This window comes from Xenopus laevis, chromosome 6L, assembly GCF_017654675.1.
Source record: "Xenopus laevis strain J_2021 chromosome 6L, Xenopus_laevis_v10.1, whole genome shotgun sequence".
In the NCBI taxonomy this organism is placed as follows: Eukaryota; Metazoa; Chordata; class Amphibia; order Anura; family Pipidae; genus Xenopus; species Xenopus laevis.
Window position 1 is genome coordinate 23,350,103 of NC_054381.1, and position 20,826 is coordinate 23,370,928.

The following is a 20,826-nucleotide window of genomic DNA, read 5'->3' on the forward strand; positions in this document are numbered from 1 at the left end:
GAACTCAAGCAGCTTTGTTTATGACGATCCCTAAGCAGCCCAGACCACACTGAGCATGTGCACAGTCTTAGTCTTGCAAAGATGTTTAACAAAGTTACAAGATGGTGACCCCCTGTAGCCAACTTTGAAAGCATAAATTATTTGTTTGATTAGGCTTGTGGTGCAGTAAGTTCATGTTTATATTTAGTATACAAAATACAGCCTTTCTAGCCTTATTCTATTTTAGACTTTACATGCCCTTTAAGCTTCCCTGTGCTTGTGTAATGTAATGTATTTGCTGCAACATATACGTCCATTGAAATGTAACTTCTCTCCATATGCAAATTAGCCAACGCTACCGCAACTTCGCTTTGCTTACCGAATTAACACTAGCGAAACTTCGCCATTGTTCTGCGCCCTGGACGCAACTTCGCATTTTAGTTAATTACAGTTGCCCTGGCGAATTTTACCTGGCGAAGTGTGGCAATGTGAGCGAAGCAGTCTTTGGCGTATTTCCGCAGGTTAGTGAATTTGCCCCATTATATCTTAGTTGGGATCAAGTACAAGCTACTGTTTTATTATTAAAATTTGTTCAATTAAAATTATTATGATTCAGAGCTTTCTGGATAACAAATTTCCAGCGTGTGTCTCTGCCCTTAATCTTGTTGGATGGTGAAAGTAAATGTTACCATTGCAGTTCTCCCAAGGGGTGGCCAGAACAACTTAAAGGAAAACTATATCCCTAAACATTGTAGGTCTCTATAAAAATTGCATAAAACAGATCATATGTAAAACCCAGCTTCATGTAAATAAACCATTTTCATTATAATATACATTTCTAGTAGTATGTGCCATTGGGTAATCATAAATAGAAAACTGCCATTTTAAAAAATAAGGGCCGTCCCCTGGGATCGTACGATTCACTGTGCACACAAACATACCAACAAACCATCCTTGTTAGGTCACATGAGCCAATTAACAGACAGAGTTGTGTCTTTTGCTTCAACACTTCTTCCTGTTACAGTAAGAGCTGCAGTATTTCTGGTCAGGTGATCTCTGAGGCAGCACACAGACCATCACAAAATGGTGGCTCAAGGCAAGAGATGTAAAAGGACAATATTTACTTAAATATATAGACCAGTTTGGTAAGATTCTTTAATATGCCACTTACGGTAATATGATATAAACCATCTGTTTTGCTTAAGGATTCATTTGGGGGTAACGTTTTCCTTTAAACAAACAATAGAATATTCCTTATATCTCCAGATGGTACAGAAGGCTCACACAATATCCATGGCTGGTTTTTTTTCTCCAGCTTTGCTTTGCCTTTTATCTAAACTATTTCCCAGATAAGGGAATATGCTGAGAAAGGAATGGGCTGCTTTGATTTGGCTACAAGTGACTTATTTTTATCTTCAGATGGTGTTACATGACTTCTGTCCCAAAACTCCCTGTTCTCCAGCTCTGCATTGTTTATCTTTGCATTCTTTCAGCTGGATATCTGATAGTGTCTGTAGGATTTTATACATAATAATACACATCGTTATCCCCCGGGTCCTGATATCACATTATCTGTCTTGTCTCTGATACTACATTATCTGGGTTTCTGTAGAATGCTGCGCAAGTTTGTTGCTTCATGTATCACCCCCTTTTACTGTCCAAATATCACTTTTCATTAATCCTTTCATTGTCATCCTGGCAAGGGAAAACTGTAATGGTTCCTTATAAGCTTTTAGGGTCAGGCCACACAGGGCGTTTTGGGGAGATTTGGTTGCCTGGCGACTAATCGCCTCATTTTGGCGGCGACCAATCTCCCCAAACGCCTTCCCTGAAAATGCGCCAGCTGAAATGAAAAAACGCCGGTGCTAATCACACACGGTGATTCGTTTTCCGAAGTCGGCCGAAGTTTTGAGGCAACTTTGTGCGACTTCGGAAGACGAACCGACGCGTGTGATTAGCGGCGTTTTTTCATTTTAGCCGGCGCATATTCAGGGAAGGCGTTTGGGGAGATTGGTCCGGGCAAAAACGGGCCGATTAGTCGCCAGGCGCTCAAATCTCCCCAAAACGCCCAGTGTGGCCTGACCCTTAACATGTTATAGAATATTCAATTCGAAGCAACTTTTCAATTGGTCTTCATTATTTATTTTTTATAGTTTTTTAATTATTTGCTTTCCTCTTCTGACTCTTTCCAGCTTTCAAATAGGGGTCACTGACCCCTCTAAAAAACAAATGCTCTGTAAGGCTACGAATGTATTGTTATTTATACGTTTAATTACTCATCTTTCTATTCAGGCCTCTCCTATTAATATTCCAGTCTCTTATTCAAATCAATGCATAGTTGCTAAGGTAATTTGGACCCTAGCAACCAGATTGGTGAAACTGCAAACTGGAAAGCTGCTGAATAAAAAGCGAGATAACTAATAAACCACAAATAATAAAAAATAAAAACCAATTGCAAAATGTCTCAGAATGTGAACAACCCCTTTAAATTAACCTTCGGTATGATGTAGAGAGTGACATTCTGATAACATTTGCAAGTGGTTTTCATTTGGTTTTTGAGTTATTTTTAGCCTTTTGTTCAGCAGTGCTCTGGTTTGCAATTTCAGCAATCTGGTTGCTAGAGTTCACATTACCCTAGCAACCATGCATTGATTAGAATAAGAAGCTGGCATATGACTATGAGAGGAACTGAAAAGAAAGATGAGTAATGAAAAGTAACAGAAACAATAAATGTGCAGCTTTAAAGGGCATTTATTTTGTAGATGGGGTCAGTGACCTCTATTTGAAAGTTGGAAAGAATTAGCCATTCGATAATATACTAAAAGTGAATTTATAGGTGAACCTTTAAAGTTTAACAACTCATTTAAAGGAGTAATAAGATGAACTCAAAAAAAACCCAGTTATTTTTTAAAGGATTTTAATAGACTCCTTTTTAATCAAATAATTCAAAATATAGATATGTATAACCTATTTCTCTGTAATAATAAAACAGTAGCTTGTACTTGATCCCAACTAAGATATAATTAATCCTTATTGGAAGAAAACCGGCCTATTGGGTTTATTTAATGTTTAAATTGTTTTTTAACAGACTAAGGGTAAGTCCACACAGGGCGTTTTGGGGAGATTTGGTCCATGGCAACTAATCGCCTAGTTTTTGCAGTGAACAATCTCCCCAAACGCCTTTCCTGAATATAAAAAACTCTGGCGCGAATCACACGCAGCGGTTCATTTTCCGAAGTTGCCTCGAGGAAATTTTGGGCGACTTTTTCATTTTAGCCGGCGCATATTCAAGGAAGGCGTTTGGGGAGATTGGTCGCCACAGAAACGAGGCGATTAGTCACCAGGCGACCAAATCTCCCTGACCTGGCCTGACCCTTACGGTATGAAGATCCAAATTACAGAAAGATCCCTTTATCTGGTAAGCCCAGGTCCCGAGCAGTCTTGATAACAGGTCCCATACCTGTATATACACTGAAACATTGGTTGAACACCAATAAATATTTGCAGGCAATTTTGGGCATTTTGTCTCCCATCCATGCAGTTTTTTTAATGCCATGACAACAAAGCAGCCATATTTATGCCTTTAAAGCTGTATTTCTAGGTGGGTGACTTTATATCCATTTCTTTCATTTTACATTATTAAATTTAAAAAAAACTTAATTGAAATATAGATTTTGTCTACAATAAATTTGAAATAAGACATCTTATAAAATAGAATGCTGGATGTATTTTTAATGCATAGTACCATATACCACGGTCATCAGAATATGGATGAAATGGCGGATAATGAGAGACACACAAGTTGCACACATGGAGCCCACCTGGTTTAAAGGGCCCATAACATTTATAAATTGTGTGTGTGTGTCAGTGAATAAACAATCTCCTTCTTTTCTCCCTTTCAGACTTTTCCCATTCCCCACGTTGTTTGTGCCTGTCCCATCTCTCCAGCTCACAGATGAAGGTTTAATAGTTGGGCAATTTTGCTTAACTATCTCCTCTCCCCAGTGTCTGACAGTAGCACAAAGGTCTGTGACATGCCTGGGGGACTAAAATGTGCTTTCAAAGGCAAGAGCTGTGCCCTTAAGTGAAGGTTGAGACAGACATTCAGAGACATGGCTCTGGAGCCAGACAGATGGAGATGGATGTGTACTGGGGAAGTGAGCAATCCTTCTGCCCTACTGGGGGAGAACTCTTTATTTAAATACTGTCACTCTTACGGTAAGCTGATATACAATTTAAAACACAGATGCAAAGATTTTTTTTTTCTATTCAAGGGGTTGGGGGCTTGGATATAAATAAATCCCACCAAGAGCAAATAACCATAAACATCAGATTGATATAGCAAGAAAAGCATGGCTCTCATTGGCTGGGAATTCTAATAGGTGCTCAATTAGGTACCACAATAAAAAATAGTCTAGTACAGTAGAGCAAGAGCCTATAGTAGAATAAGATGGCAGCAATGGCAGCAGTAGGGCAAGATGGCAGCAGCGATGCTTTATACAGGTATGGGACCTGTTATCCAGAATGCTTGGGACCTGGGGTTTTCTGAAGTAGGTATCTTTACGTAAGTTGGATCTTCGTACTTTAAGGGGTTGATTCACTAAGGGTCGAATATCGAGGGTTAATTAACCCTCGATATTCGACTAGGAATTGAAATCCTTCGACTTCGAATATCGAAGTCGAAGGATTTAGCGCAAATACTGCGATCGTACGATCGAAGGATTATTCCTTCTATCGAACGATTAAATCCTTCGAATCTGACGATTCGAAGGATTTTAATCCAACGATCAAAGGAATATCCTTCGATCAAAAAAACTTAGGAAAGCCTATGGGGACCTTCCCCATAGGCTAACATTGACTTCGGTAGCTTTTAGCTGCCGAACTAGGGGGTCGAAGTTTTTTTTAAAGAGACAGTACTTCGACTATCGAATGGTCGAATAGTCGAACGATTTTTACTTCGAATCCTTCAATTCGAAGTCGTAGTCGAAGGTCGAAGTAGCCCATTCGATGGTCGAAGTAGCCCAAAAAATACTTCGAAATTCAAAGTTTTTTTACTTCGAATCCTTCACTCGAATTTAGTGAATCAGCCCCTAAGTCTACTAAATAATAATTTAGACATTAAGGGGCAGATTTATCAAAGGTCGAATTTCGAAGTGAAATATACTTCGAAATTCGACCATCAAATGGCTTTATTTCGGGGCAGATTTACATAGGGTCGAATATCGAGGGTTAATTAACTCTCGATATTCCACTGCCGAAGGTAAATCCTTCGACTTCAAATATCAAGGTCGAAGGATTTACCGCAATTAGTTCAAAAAATCGAATTGAACGATTTGAAGGATTTTAATCCATCGATCGAACGATTTTTCTACGACCAAAAAAAGCTTAGAAAGACTATGGGGACCTTCCCCATAGGCTAACATTGCACCTCGGTAGGTTTTACTTGCCGAAGTAGGGGGTCAAAGTTTTTTTTAAAGAGACAGTACTTCAACTATCGAATGGTTGAATAGTCGAACGATTTTTAGGTCGAATCGTTCGATTCAAAGTCGAAGGTCGAAGTAGCCAATTCGATGGTCGAAGTAGCCAAAAAAATCATTTGAAGTTTTTTTTATTCTATTCCTTCACTTGAACTAAGTAAATGTGCCCCTTCGACTTCGAATATCGAAGTTGAAGGTTTTTTTACCGAATTTGACCGTTTTGCGGTCGAAAAAATCGTTCGATCGATTTCAGCGATCGATCGAACGATTTTACTTTGACTACAAAAAACTTAGAAAAATGCATTAGAAGGTCCCCATAGGCTAACATAGCACTTCAGCTGGTTTAATTTGGCGAACTATTTAAGTCGAAGTTTTTTTTAAAGAGACAGTACTTCGATTATCGAATATTCGAATATTCCAAACTATTTTACTTCGAATCGAATTCGAAGTTATAGTATCCTATTTGATGGTTGAAGTATCCAAAAAATTACTTTGAATTTCGAATTTTTTTACTTCGAAAATTCCCTCGAATTCACTTTGACCCTTGATAAATCTGCCCCTAAGTAAACCCAATAGGCTGGTTTTGCTTCCAATAAGGATTAATTATATCTAAGTTGAGATCAAATACAAGCTACTGTTTTATTATTACAGAGAAAAGTGAAATCATTTTTAAACATTTGGATTATTTGGATAAAATGGAGTCTTTCCGTAATTCAAAGAATTCTGGATAACAGGTTTCAGATAAAGATATAATAAGCTTTGTCACAGATATATTTTTCTCTTAAAAGCCCCTGGTACATTAAAGGGGTTGTTCATCTTTAAGTTAACATTTAGGGGGTTATTTATGATGCTCCGAAATTCGAATAATTTGTGGTTTTAGGACTAAAAAAAAACATACAAATTTTTCGGATAAGCCTGATGGTCTAAAATGTCCGACTCCAAAAATCCGGCATCTCAAAGCTCTCCTTTATAAGTCAATGTGGAAGGTCCCAGTGTCTGCGCTGCTGTCCGTACTGATATCGGGAAATAATTTTGGGGATTTTGGACCAAAAAGTCAGAAAAATTCATATTATTTGCAGAAAAGTACGAAAAATTCGTACTTTTCGTGCAAAGCCCAATCCATTTTTTTCTGACTATTTTAATGATAAATAAGGTGCAATTGAGTTGATCGGATTTTTATGTTATAAATACATTACTTAGAAAAATTTCGGACCTTAATAAATAACCCCCCTTAGTATGACATAGAGAATGATATTCTGATACAATTTGCAATTGGTTTTCCTTTTTTATTATTTGTGGCTTTTGAGTTATTTAGCTTTTTATTCAGCAGCTCTCCAGTTTGCAAATTCAGCAATCTAGTTTTTAAGGCCCAGAATACTCTAGCAACCATGTATTAATTTGAATTATAGACTGGAATATGAATAGGAGAGGCCTGAATAGGAAGATGAGTAATAAAAAGTAGCAATAACAATAAACGTGTAGCCTTACAGAGCATCTGTTTTTTAGATGATGTCTGTGACCCCCATTTAAAAACCGGTACAGGTCAGAAGAAGAAGAAGGCAACTAATTAAATATCTATACAAAATAAAATGAAGACCAATTGAAAAGTTGCTTAGAATTTGCCAATCTGTAACATACTAAAAGTTAACCACCCCTTTAAGCTACTTGTTTTTAGGTGCCTTCTTTATTGAAAAGAATCTTATATTTCGATTTTACTGTTCATTTCATCTATTGGCTGTTTATTCTTTACACCTTAAGTTCTCCAACTCCACCTCATGCCCTGATTCCATAACTCACAGAGGTTTGGCTGTGGCTAATTCACTGCTGATAGCCATGAAACACGGCACCATAAATCTCAGGCCAACGATGACAAGGGAGTTCCAGCCAGACCCTAAACAAATGGAGCATTTCAAAGCCAGGCAGTAGAGAGAAGCAGGTCCATTAACATGTAAATACAAACAATTCGCTGCCTACTGTTAAACAAGGCACTTGAGTCTATTAAATGGTTCGTCCCCAATGCTGGTGTCTCTGCCCTGGAGATTTAATTCACAGAATGTCCCCAGACTTAAGTGACAGGAAGGGACCCTGCCTCTTTAGTTGAGAAGGCAAACAATCCCCAGAACTAACATTCCCAAAGTAAACTAGCAAACACACTGAACACATTAGCTGTCCAAACTAGAGGGCTACTGCTCGGCTAATGAGCATCCCTTGGGAGCAGGAATTTGCTCCATGACCCTACTCAGTGACCTAACGCAGCCAACTGCTCTGTTTCTTCCAGCAGCAGGGAGCAGCCCTAAGGACCTGGCACAGGCATATATCATATCTAGCACCTCAGGGGGGAATAGCCATGGAAATTATTAGAATAATAGATTTGCTTTCCTAACATGTTTTTGTTCTTTTTCGGCGGAGCTGCAAGTGATTTACAGCCGTTGAACAGAGGAAAATAATTAAACTGGTCAAACTGTAAAGAACAGCCTTAGAGTAAGGTTGGGATTGTGTTTTCATATCCCATGGGATGATATATTATGATGAAATGCATGAAGAGGGTGATATATATATATATATATATATATATATATATCCATCCATTTAGAAATATCCGCACTCAGAGGACTTAAAAATAAAAAAATAACTTTTAAAAATTATTTTTTATTTTTACCAAATATCTTCAAACCTGCATACCCTTCGTAAAAAAAAAAAACCTTGTCTTTTTTATTATTACATAGTATTCAGGTCCTTAATATTACATAGTATCCAGGTACTTTATTATTACATAGTATCCAGGTCCCTTTTATTATTACATAGTATCCAGGTCCCTTTTATCATTACAAAAGTATCCAGGTCCCTTTATTATTACATAGTATCCAGGTCCCTTTTATCATTACATAGTATCCAGGTCCCTTTATTATTACATAGTATCCAGGTCCCTTTTATTATTACATAGTATCCAGGTCCCTTTTATTATTAAATTGTATCCAGGTCCAAGTCCTGTGAGTGTGGATCTTTCTAAAGGGATATATATATATAACTCCAGCTTCAACGGCACTCACAACTCAAAAAGCGTCACAGCCGGGTGCTAACCAGAAAATAGTACAGTCCAAATATAAACTCACAAATATATAACTCACAGTTTATTTCATCAGTATAAAGTGATAAAAGTTTATTCCACGCTCACATCTACACGTTTCAACCCTCAAGGGTTCAACATAGGGTTGCCACCTTTTCTGGAAAAAAATACCGGCCTTCCTGTATATTTATCTTTTTTCCCTATCAATAACATTGGGATCAGCCATTATTTTTACTGGCCAGGCAGGTAAAATACCGGCCAGGCGGCAACCCTAGTTGAACACCATATTACACAGCACTCACAGGTCTTTGGTGATGAACAAAAAAGTATACGTTCTTGAACCGACAATTTGGTCTCAACGGAGACCTTTATCAAGGTTTATAAAGGCCTCTGTTGAGACCGAAACTTGGTTCAATAAACATATACTTTTTTGTTCATCACCAAATACCTGTGAGTGCTGTGTAATATGGTGGATTATAATTAGTGATGGGCGAATAAATTTGGCAGGCATGGATTTGCGGTAAATTTTCACGTTTCGCCGCCTGGAGAATGTGTTCGCAAAACTGTGTTGAAAACAAAAAAAAGGATTGCGAGTCAAAATTGCCGCACACATAAAAATTGTCACGCGTCAAAATTATTCGGACGCCCATTGACTTTAATGCATTTGGACAAAACAGTCGTGCGTACAAAAATTGTCGCTTGCGTCACAAATTGCTGTACGTCAAAATTATTTTGACGTCCATTGACTTCAATGCGTTTCATGAATTTTCATAGTTTCGCAAATTTTTTCACAGCCAAGATTCAACCATCACTATTTATAATCGACAGATTCCTGCACCCAGGCATGTAACCTTGTTTAATGGTGTGCACACTTTTAGCTGTTTTTTATATATACATAAATCCATAGTGTCTACTTTTGCATTTAAGTTGAGCTGTTAAAGGGAAATATATATATACTATACGTGACACTGCTAAGGACTAGAGATAGTGACGCAACACATGCTCAGTTTGGTAGTTTTTGACATTATGAAATACCGGTATAGGACCTGTTATCCAGAATGATCACAACCAGAGGTTTTCCGGATAATGGATCTTTCCGTAATTTGGATCTTCATACCTACTAGAAAAAGATTTAAACTTTAAATTAACCCAAAAAGGATTTTTTTTGCTTCCAAAAAGGATTAATTATATCTTAGTTGGGATCAAGTACAAGCTACTGTTTTATTATTACAGAGAAAAAGGAAATCATTTTTAAAAATTTGGATTCTTTGGATAAAACTGAGTCTATGGGAGACAGCCTTCCCATAATTCAGAACTTTCTGGATAATGGGTTTCCAGATAACAGATCTCATACCTGTATTATAATGTCTAGTATTCTCTGCTTTGAGGAGTTAATGACTGGACAAAAGACCCAAGGGCCCTATGCAAAACAATGCTTTGTTTGCCTTTGGGCGCCCAAGGTTCCTCTGTGAATCCGGGGCTTGGAGAAAATATCTGTCCTTGTAGGATTTCTAGGCTGGCCCAATGCTTCAACTCAACTGACTCAAAGGGTAATACAATTAAACCGAGAGTGCAAATGCAAAAGGATAATTTATATAAAAAAATAAGCATGCATTGTGTATACCCAGGTATACCCAAGTATTACTAGTAAAAAAAAGACATTTCTCATTATCTTAATGATATTTGTATTTCTACTAAAACTACTACTAAAACAGCATGAAGCTCCTCAATAAAGCAAGTATTAGGAAAGATCGGAGGTCGGGGCTGATCAAAATTCCCGATGATCCTTTTTTTATTTATTATTTTTATATAAGAGGGTAAAAACAGGTTGTATTCAAATGAACTGCTCTTTTTCTAAATAGCGATATATATTGTCTGTACATATGGAGAGAGAGACAGAGAGGTTGTGGGCAGAGGCAATTATCCTGTCTCGGAACATTCTGTTAGCACAAGTATTCAGAGACTGTTATGCAAAGTTTCTGAGGTTGGATGCTCCGCGTTTTACATTTCAATGCTAGCACTTTGGTTTGTTTTTGGATTGTCCCAGTGATTATAGAAGCAGCAAACAATGGCTGTGGTGGAAACAAAAGGAAAGTACAAGGTTTGTTTATTTTCAAGAGCCATAATCCAGATCTTCAGGAGCCACCAGGCTCCACCCAGAGAGCCGACCCTAATATGAGTCTGGTCTTTGCCTCCATTGTTTCTGTGTAAATAGAAAGAAGAGCCTAATTACATTGCCTCTCTGGGAACATGCTGGTCAGATATCTGTGCTAATGGCCCATGATACAGGTGGCATATTCTCTGACAGCGTCTATACACATCTGTGTGGCCTGTCATCTACTTAAGTAGAATCCACCAGACCAGGGCTGTCCAACTGAAGGCCCATGGGCAGGATATGGCCCTCCAAATGAGTTCTATGCCCCACAGTCTTTTCACAGGCTCCATAGACTTCTACATATGAAATCATCATTTTAATTCAGTCTGGCCCTCCAACATGTTGTATGATATACAATTGGCCCACTATATGTAATAAGTTGGACTGCACTGTACCAGACACTAGCAGTGCAAGTCAGATTTTTGGCCTACATGTTGCAGCCTTTTGCACTAGCTAGTATGTCATTTGTTATAGTGCAAAGGCTCACCTGTCTAGCACCCCCTGCCTGCAAGCTGCTGAGCCCAATTTATGTGTAGCCTGCTCCCGCTTCCAACAATCTACTTGATAAAGGAGAACCATGTCTATGGCTTAAGAAGGCTGTTCCAGACAAAGGACCAAATGGGCACAACCAGCAGGTGATCTCTTCTCATGTGTGTGCACTTTTGGATGTGGCACTGGCCAAAAAGTAGTCTTACCCAGATTATTAGAACAAAATAATCATTGTATATAAGCACATTTTCATATGAGAATTGCGTAAGAATCACCCATGGTTATGTTTTAGGCAGATCCTAATGCCACTAAAGGAGCTGCTCCAAGTATTCTGAATAACTCCAGCAGGCAAAATGCATAAAACTGCCCAACATTCATTTTCAGCCCCAGGGCACATACTTGACTGTTACTGCTTGAACCCAAGTGAATGGGGGGCCATATTGAGCCCATGGAGCTACAAATATCAAGGATGAGAAATCATTTGAAATCGCTCCATGTGCCCCTGCCCTCAGCCTTAGGGATTCAGTATGTTCTTTTGTGTGCTCTATTCAAGTATTAGTGTTCCTTTTCTTTGTACCATTTCCAAGGTTTCATTAGGTATTTAAAATAATTGGATTACAAAAAGAATTGGCACACAATCCCTACTATGAAACATCAGTCTTTTGTCAATCTGTTTCCTCGGAAAATAGGATTTGCCATTCTTGTGCTTCCAGACTCCTGTTGTGTTGGTTTTGCAGGGTTGGCCTGTGTGTGTATGTGTGTCGGAGTGTGTGTGTGTGTGAATGTGTGTGTAGGAGTGTGTGTGTGTGTGTGTGTGTATGAGTGTGTGTGTGCAGCCCTCTCTGAGCATTGATTGCAGAGCCCAGTATTTAATCTAAACCTCTGGGATCAGCCACTAATCACCAGATATTGAAACCAGATTTACAGACTCTTTACATGGGAGATTTTAGTCATTTCAAAAGCAGACGTTTGGTATTTTAAAACAAGGTCAAAACCCCTGTGGTCTCCTGTTTAAATAGAAAAAGTTCAGATGGCTTTCAGGAGGCTGGCTGTAAAGTTACACCAAGGAAGATGTTTAGTTTCTCAGTTCACAATCAAATAAACCTTGTTGGCCAAAGTTTCAGAATTACCGTCGCATTCAGGAGATGGGGGTAAAAGCAGCCTATTCATACTCTCATGTTATCAGATGTTGAGGGATCAACTGTGCTTGGTTTCCTGGGGAATATGAGCATTATTATTGTATAAACGATGTTACGGTCCTAGGAGCTTGAGACTGGCAGGGGCTTAGGCCTAATTTACACAAGAGACTTTATAACCACAGTTAAAAAATCACAAGAATTAGGTTTTATGACTTTTTACGGCATCGTTTGGAGAAGTGGCTTTACAGACATTGGACTGGGATTTCTGGATGGGACTAAACTGTAGAGACGTTTGGCTTGTGTCCGTCATCTCATAAGACCCCTAGTGAAGCATAAAATGCTAAAACTATATAATATACTGTCTCCCAGGTACTTTTTACTTTTCTGATGCCTCCAGTAAAACCAGCCAAGAGCATTGGCCACAGTTCTGCTTGGGGATACAATATAGAAGTCATCCGAATTAAAACAGGACCCCCTATTGTTACTCTTTTGTTGGTTAATGCAGAGTAATATAAATAACCCACAAGGCAGCCCTGAAATAAACCAGCCCACCATGTTGACTCTCTGGAGCAAGGATGTCCAACCTGTTGCCCTTCTGTAGGCTGTTGGTTTACAACTTCCAATGGGATTCTGAGAGTTGCCATTTAAAAATGTCTAAAATGCTGAAGTTGATGAGCTCCTTCTCTAGAGCAACTTTTGCCACTCCAGCTATTGCTCAGCTACAATTCCCAGTCTCCCCCACTTGAGAAACCGTCAGTTGACACTAATGAGTCACAAGTTGAGGCATCTTCCTCCCTTTTGTAGTAATGGTGTCAATACTCATTAGTAAGGGGATATTACAGCTCCATAGCAGGGAGAACACAGGAGACGATCTCAAAAGGACACAGCCTCGGTAAAGGCGCCAGGCTGAAGAATTACAGCACTGGGTTCATTTGCCTACGAATAGCTGGTATAAATGAGCTCCAGTGTCTTCTTGGGAAGGAGGCAAAATGGAGTAATTAGACCATGTGACATTTAAAATTGCCGTGAAATGGGTCAGGAAAGGAGAAACAATAGCAGCTTGTGTCAGGGGATTGCTACAATCACTGTGCATTGTCCTGCAGTGCAGGAGTTAACTGGTTAATGTCCCAGTGAAGCACATGCACAGTTACACACTAGCCGGGTCATGAAGCCATATACTTTAACTCATTCTCTTACTCACTGTCAGTGGCTGAATTAGATGTAACCAGAACCCAAAGCAAATTATTGTTACACCCCTCAGTTTCTACAGGTGCCGCCCTAGGGAAGGGGTGAACCAGGCTGACCATTATTCTTATATATAAACCTTCAAAACACACATATCAAGGTAAAATTGTTTTTATTTATTTATTTGTTTTTTTATTTTCCTTAGGGCACTATTTACCCTAAAATCAGCTCTGTCGACAAGCGAGTAAGAAAAATGATTTTATCAACTGATGGGACAATTGCTCCATCTTTGCATTTCAGCTGGTAGAGAGCGGCCTAAAAACTTTCCAGCTGCCCATTCACTTGAGCTTTTCAATATGTAATTGGAAAGCAAGGTTCCAAAAGGGTCCCATCATTTTAATAGGAGAACAGTAGATATGTGAAAAATATGTGCAGTTAGTATAAACTTTTTGCATAAGAAAATAAGCGAAAAGAAAAAAGAGGTGAATCATGTAAGTGGTACCTTCTAGGGAATAATGGCAAAACTTATCAGGTATCTGACTATTGTCTAACCTATTATGAGTAACCAGTGTCTTCCAGTGTGGGTTAAAGGGCATGTAAAGGCAAAAATATAAAATCCCATTTTTACTTTCTTTAATGAAAAAGAAATCTATCTCCAATATACTTTAATTAAAAGATGTCTACAGTTTTTATCATAAACCTGACTGTATGCAGTGCAATTCCCCCTTCTTTTACTGCTGTGGATAGGAATTGTCAGATGGTCCCCAACTGCTGTGCAGGTAAACGATCATACTTTCAAATGGCAGGGGGAGCCCCCCCACCTTACTTCCCAGAACTCGAGCAGCATTGTTGGATTCACTGTAGAGATTTGTATCCAGAGACGCAGTGCAGTCTCTATATTATGATTATTAATCAGTCTTGCTGTATTGGCTTCTATGGCAGATATTATTTGACTTGTGCTGTTTTGATAATTTATGACGATCCCTAAGCTTAACCTCCCAACTGAAGCCCAGACCATACTGAGCATGTGCGAGTCTTGATATTGCAGAAATGTCTAACAGAGTTACAAGATGACAGCCCCCTGCGCCAACTTTGAAAGCATAAATCATTTGTCTTATTAGGCTGCTGGTGCTGTAAGTTCATCTTTATATTTAGTATACATAATACAGCATTTCTAACATTATTCTATTTTAGACTTTAGTTGCCCTTTAAATATAAATTCTTTTTATGTTTATTCCTGCTTTTTTTTCTAGGAATTCGAGGGCACACGAATTGTTCTACTTAATAAATATGTATGGAAGGAATGCAAGCATAAACATTTTGCTCAGTATAGCTGCAGAGTCTCATTAAATTCACATCATGCTACTGCTACAAGGCTTTAACAATCCGGGTGAGTGACCTTTCCTCTGAAAGACTAATTCCATTGCAAACCCCACTACTAGGCTTCTGTGTGACACAATAGGGGACTCGTAACCACATGACATGTGGAAGAATCAGGCCATCGTCTTAGAAGCCTTTGTAGCTCTTTGAAGCGATAAATGTTTCCCTTTCAGGCAAATCACTAACAGCTATAGAGGAGATTTAAAGGAGACATAAAAATGACATATTTTATATACTGGCTAAAGATTCAGCTTGTCAATAGCAGCAATGATCCAGGACTTCAAACTTGTCACAGGGGGTCACCATCTTGGAAAGTGTCTGTGACACTCACATGCTCAGTGGGCTCTGAGCAGCTGTTGAGAAGCTAAGCTTAGGGGTCGTCACTAATTATCCAGCAGAAAATGAGGTTGGTCTGTAATATAAGATAATGCTACAGGGCTGATTATTAAATTCTGATGCTAATTGCACTGGTTTCTGTGCTGCCATGTAGTAATTATCTGTATTAATTATTAATCAGCCTTATATTGTGACATTTCTATTCTATGTGTACTGTATATTGTGAGTGGGTCCCTAAGCTCAGTAAGTGACAGCAGCACAGAGCATGTGCAGTGAATCAGCAGAAAAGAAGATGGAGAGCTACTGGGGCATCTTTGGAGATGCAGATCTTTACTCCTAAAGGGCTGTGGTTGCCTTGGGCTGGTACAGAAGCCCAAAATATAATGTACAACATTTCTAGCTACTTCTTTAGTTAGGCTTTAGTTCTCCTTTAATGAAGGCCAGTTTACCTACTATGATTGACTATAAAGTTGAACGCCGCCTGAAATCACCTTGTGAAGTTAAAGCTGGGAAAATTAAGGGAAAACTAAAGGTGGACATACACGGGCAGATTAAAGCTGCCAATATCGGGCCTTTGAGAAAGGCTTGAGTCTTAGCCGAAACGTTAGTCGTTTTTGTTTTCTAAATAAACACCATTTTATGTTTTGATAAGACCTGAGAGTGCAAGCTTCTTTATTTTTCTACCTAAGTTTTGGGCTTACTGCACCCAGGCAACTGTAAGCAATATACGAGTTGTGCCGGCTTCAGACCTCTTTATATATATATATATATATATATATATATATATATATATATATATAAATATATATCCATGTTCGTCTGGGTGGCACACTGTTTCTCATCAATTACCCGGGTGCACGGTAAAAAATATTCATACACTATTCCAATGACCAGCAACTCCAGGGGTTTCAGTGAAAAAATTGTATAGTTACAATATGTGCAGTTACAGCCAACGTGACGTTTCGGTCCACTCAGGGACCTTATATATAGTGTGCTGTTGCCCTGCACTGGTACAATGGGTGTGTTTGCTTCAGAAAGACTACTACAGTTTTTATAAACAAGCCATTCAAAGCTGAAAAAGGAGAAAGGCACAGATTACACAGCAGATAACAGATAAGCACTGTAGTATACAATGGGATACTACATTGTGTATCTGTTATCTACTGTGTATCCTGTGCTTTAATGGCTGCCCTCGTGACTACACAGCAGCTTCATTATATAAACTATAGTAGAGTTACTGAAGCAAACACAGCACCAGTGCAGGGCAGAAATACATTATATTTTCATTACTTAAAAACAAATTAAATTTTTAGATGTTACTGTTCCTTTAATTAAGACTGCACTAAAGCTATGACATCTTGGTAACTTGCTTGTCCTTGTTTTCCCAGCCCAAGCAGGTTATAATTAGAAAACTTATGAGAGAGAGAGAAGTATTCATTCATCATTTCTAAAGGGTTACAAATGAAACCACTTGAAATATTAAACCTGGAGCACCTTTTTTTTATTTTGTCTATGTTTAATAAGAGGGTCCTTGCATGACTTTATTATTAATATACATGACAGCAAGGCATAGGCATCTCAGTTCATTTTTCGTTTAAAGTCTTGCACATGCTGTAAGGCGGGTGTCACCAGGGAAATAAATAGCCAACAATTATTATACAATTTAATATGCACTTTGGCCCTACAATGTTTGATTTACAATAGACACATTAAATTTCCTTAAGGTGACCTGTAGGGTTTCACTGTGGTTGTAGCTATGCTGCAGTCAGGTCCTATCTACTCTTACCAACTTCTCTTTGAACTACAGTCAGTTGACGAGTTCCTGACTGCAAAGTGATACTCAGGGGCAGATTTATCAAGGGTCAAATTGAAAATTCGAATTTGAAATGTCACATTTGTTTATGGTCAAATTCGACTAGGGAGTTATTCAAATTTGAGTTTTTCAAAAAATTTGAATTCAATTTTTTCAATTTATCATACTCTGACTCTGACTCTTCGCCACCTAAAACCTGCCGAATTGCTGTTTAAGTCAATGGGAGAGGTCCAGCAATCAATTTGGAGTTGTTTGCAGCCTTCCTGACTTTCGAGTTTTTTTCGGGGAATCAAGTTTTTTAAATTCAAACCAAATTAGATTCAATTTTGATTCGAGTTTTCTGGTCGGTTTAATTCATTCGAGTTGTAAAAATTTGATTTTGTTAATAAATTTCTATTGGTTGAATTTCAAATTTATGGGAGTTTAGGGGAATTTTTAAAAACTCACATGAATTTGAAATTCGACCTTTGATAAATTTGCCTCCTAGCATAGGGGGCAATTGTTCTGCCACAATCAGCAGTGAAGTCATGTGGGGTTGCATCCTCAGCCTGTCCCGCCACTGGAGCCCAGTGCAGAAGCTTGCCATATCAGATAGAACCATGCTGGGAAAACTAGTTGCCAGCATGGCTCCAGCCTAAACCATTAGTTTATACCAGTGATCCCCAACCAGTAGCTCTTGAGCAACATGTTAATCTCTAACCCCTTGGCTGTTGCTCCCAGTGGTCTCAAAGGATGTGATTATTTTTGAATTCCAGGTTTGGAGACAAGTTTTGGTTGTATAAAAACCAGGTGTACTGCCAAACAGAGCATCAATGTAGGTTGACAATCCACATAGGGGCTCCCAAATGGCCAATCACAGCCTGTATTTGGCACCCCAAGAACCTTTTTCATGTTATTGTTGCTCGCCAACTCCTTTTTCTTCTGAATGTTGCTCAAAGGTTCAAAAGGTTGGGGATCCCTGGTTTAGACTAACAATGTTCTTAAATGTATCAATCAGATTATTATCCTGAGGGCCTGGTTATCTTGCAAAGAGTCTATTGAGCGAACATTGTCACAAGCATCTAATCTTGGGACAGCTGCAGTTATGACACCTCTAGAATCTGACATAGGAAGGCACAGACCCCCCAAATAGTTGTTTTTTGTGGTAATACCAGCTAATAAATAAGAAAATTGCACAGCAAGAAACGTGAGTGCTATGACTTCTTTTCACTCCGTTATTTGATTGTGACATGGTCATACTGTATGTCTAAGAAGTAAGTACAACCCGTTGTAAGTAAACACATTCTAAGTGCATGTGGTGCTCCCTACATATTTTGTTCTTTTGTACCTCCAGAATCTATTCATCCCCTAAATTGCTCTGGTAAAAACAGATATATATATACAATGTGCAAAGTCTCTTTCATGTATACATAATTCCTCAGGAAGTGATCTACTAAACCAGGGATCCCCAACCTTTTTTAAACAGTGAGCAACTTTCAAAGGTAAAGACAAACATTGGAGAGCAACACAAGCATGAAATATGGGCTGTGATTGACTATTGGTAGCCCCTAGGTTTATATGGAACCAAAACTTGCCTCCAAGCCTGGAATTCAAAAATAATCACCTGCTTTGAGGCCACTGGGAGCAACATCCAAGGGGTTGTTGAGCCACAATGTGCTCACTAGTTGGGGATCACTGTCCTAAACAAAGAACAAGGAGCCGTGTATATAAAAAGCAGGCACAGTTATCACTGAAGAATCATCAAGAATTAAGATTTGAGAGAAGGGAAAATATCTTCAGAAGTATTAATAGTAAGTATTCTGCCCCAAAGCTCCCCTTATTAATTCTACATTGTATAGTGGCAGCTCTACTCCAGTAACCATTTGGGTCACACCGGTGTGGAAGGTATTTGCCCATTAAAAAAACCTGAAGTTCTCACTTAATGGTCAGATGTAAAACACCATAATTATAACATAAATAATAACACTTCTTTGCCTTGTTTCGTTTACAGAGAAGGGCATGGAGCGAGGCAGCATCCGGAGGCCATTGGCGCTGGACTGTTTGATGCAAGGCTCCCGTAAGATTGTAAAAATTGTTGTTTTCCTCTAAATCAAATTTGATGACGGTTGTTGTGAACTTTAAACCCCAGCACATCCCAGTGAGCACACAAACCTCTGCCACATCAGCTCTTTCTCTTGGGAGCAGCCACCCTGTCACAGATCATTCATCATCCCTGGGGCCATTTTTAATATTTGTATTAAATCAGGCAAATAAACAAGTATCAGCCTTTGTACAACCTAAATATTGCTAATTCTCCAACAGTAGCCATTCTAGAGCACTTAGCATCACAAAGACATTTAGGGTGGGGCACTTCCAAGGACAAAAGTCACTGTAATTACAATAGAAAGCCTTGTTAAAGGCAGAGGGGCTAACTACATTCTTACTACAGACTGAAAGCAGATTTCATAGTAATGTTGCCTTTGCTCTCACTCCGTAATGGCCCTCTTGATAAATCATCATTCCAACTCAAGATACAAGCTGACACAATATGAATATTTTGCAATATAGATTTTAGGGATGCACCGAATCCAGGATTCGGCCTTTTTCAGCAGGATTATGATTGGCCGAAACCTTCTGCCCAGTTGAACCGAATCCGAATTTGCATATGCAAATTAGTGGCGGGGAGGTGTATTTCGTGACTTTTTGTCAGAAAACAAGGAAGTAAAACATTGTTCCCCTTCCCACCCTTAATTTGCATATGCAAATTAGGGTTCGGATTCGGCCGAATCTTTCGCGAAGGATTTGGGGGTTCGGCCAAATCCAAAATAGTGGATTCGGTGCATCCCTAATAGATTTCCTAAATGTCGGCGTGACTTAAGATAGTGACAAATGGAGGCGCCATTGGGGCTTTTCTCCGCAAACAAATGTCATAATCCTTAAATACCCCCTTGTCATTTATTATCCTGTGTAATAGGCCATTTTTAGGATCAGAGGCTCAGGACTGTTCCCTTTAGTAGGTTTAGCAGCAGGAAGTCGGATTTGCCTGCAACTATGACCGAGTATGACTTTTTCTTAAAACATTGAGTTCCTTTTATTAGTAGTCCTTTAACGGGGCTGTTGGCCTTTAAATTTACTTTTAGTATGATGTAGACAGCAATATTCTGATACAATGTGCAACTGGTTTTCATTTGGTTTTTGAGTTATTTAGCCTTTTATTCAGCAGCTCTCCAGTTTGCAGTTTCAGCAATCTGCTTGTGAAGATCCAAATGACCCTAGCAACCATGCATTGATCTGCATACGAGACTGGAATATGAATAGGAGAGGCCTGAATAAAAAGATGAGCAATTAAAAGTAGCAATGACAATAATTGTGTAGTTTTACGTGGCATTTGTTTTTAGATGGGGTCAGCGTCCCCCATTTGAAAGCTGGAAAGAGTCCAAAGAAAAAAGGCCGATAATTAAAAAAAAAAAAAAACTATAAAAATTTTTTTTTTTTTAAATTCGCTATTCTAGAACATACTAAAAGTTAACTTAATCATAAATTACCCTTTCAAGCGAGACTTTGGTCCCACAACTTGGTTTGGACCCAGTCATGTGTCTCATTTTAATTATTATTTCCTATTGTAGGAAGAAATGTGGCAATATCAAAGGGGATTATGGAGGACCCCTCCCCGCTCAAAAGAGTATGTGGCCTCTTTTTCTGGGTCCCAACCCCCAAATAAAGCTAATTTGATGGTAGCATTTGTGGATAGTTGTCTCTAGACCTGTGCTTAGGGTGGCAGTTTTAGGATTCTCACACCAACATAGTTAAAAGTCACCTGTGATTTC